The sequence below is a fragment of the Galeopterus variegatus genome, unplaced genomic scaffold, assembly GCF_000696425.1.
Source record: "Galeopterus variegatus unplaced genomic scaffold, G_variegatus-3.0.2 Scaffold10995, whole genome shotgun sequence".
Taxonomy (NCBI): domain Eukaryota; kingdom Metazoa; phylum Chordata; class Mammalia; order Dermoptera; family Cynocephalidae; genus Galeopterus; species Galeopterus variegatus.
The window spans coordinates 21,629-22,533 of NW_007737106.1; the positions used below are offsets into that span (position 1 = coordinate 21,629).

A 905-nucleotide genomic window follows, 5' to 3' on the forward strand; every position below is an offset into this window, starting at 1 on the left:
GCTTCCCAACATTCAGCCCCTTTGTGTTTATTTTTAGTGATACCCGAGTCTCACAGTTCTACTTTGCCTGCTAGACAAGAAAGACAAATGCTCCAAGTATGGTCTCTGGACTCTAAGCTTCCTCCAAACCATTGCATCATTTATTTAATCACCTGTTCTTCCAATATTTGTAGGATTATAAAGTATGCCAGTCAATGTGGAAAGACTTGGGATTCAGTATTGAATAAAAATGATAATAGTATAATATCACATGGCTTATTACACTGTCAAAAAATAAACTGGTGTAGAAAACTACCCAAATGTATGATGGTTCCTCAAAAAATCAAACTTAGACTTGATACTTATGGAGAGGGTCTGAGGAGGCCTGATGGCCGGCCTGAACCTGCCCTGTCCTCTTACCACATTCTTGATTCCACCACAAGAAAGAATTCATGAGCAGAGTCACAGTAGAAAGTGGGAACAAATTTAATGTAACAAATAAGAGAAACAGATTTCACAGAGAGAGTCAGAACATAGCTCCAGGGACTGAACAGGGCCCACCTCAACTTTAATATGAGAAGGAAATCTAGATCCACAGGCAAAAATGCAAGTTGGATGTAGAGTGAATATCGGCCTGCAAAAAGCAAGTTTGATACAAAAAGAAAAAAATACACACCTTAGGCTAAGTGCAGTCTGGCTCTAGGAAAGTGAGCAGCAGCACTGCCTTCTACCAGGACTCCACTTGCATAGTTTTGCCATCTAATACATTTTCATGCAATCTAAGGAATATTCAACTAAAGGGCCGTTCCCAGTTAGGTAACATTTTCTTGTCTAGGGCATGTTCATTGGTTGAATTCTATCACATGCACCGAACATGTTCAAGAATATTCTGTGCTCTTTAGCATCTCTAGTGGAAGGTCATTTAA

At 39.6% G+C, this 905-nt stretch overlaps 1 protein-coding gene across 1 annotated transcript in view; it reads left to right on the forward strand.

The window, feature by feature from the left end:
* Positions 1 to 905, forward strand: part of LOC103610358 (vomeronasal type-1 receptor 1-like) — a 14,751-nt gene that overhangs the window by 1,308 nt on the left and 12,538 nt on the right. The gene's annotated exons all lie outside the window — the stretch shown is intronic.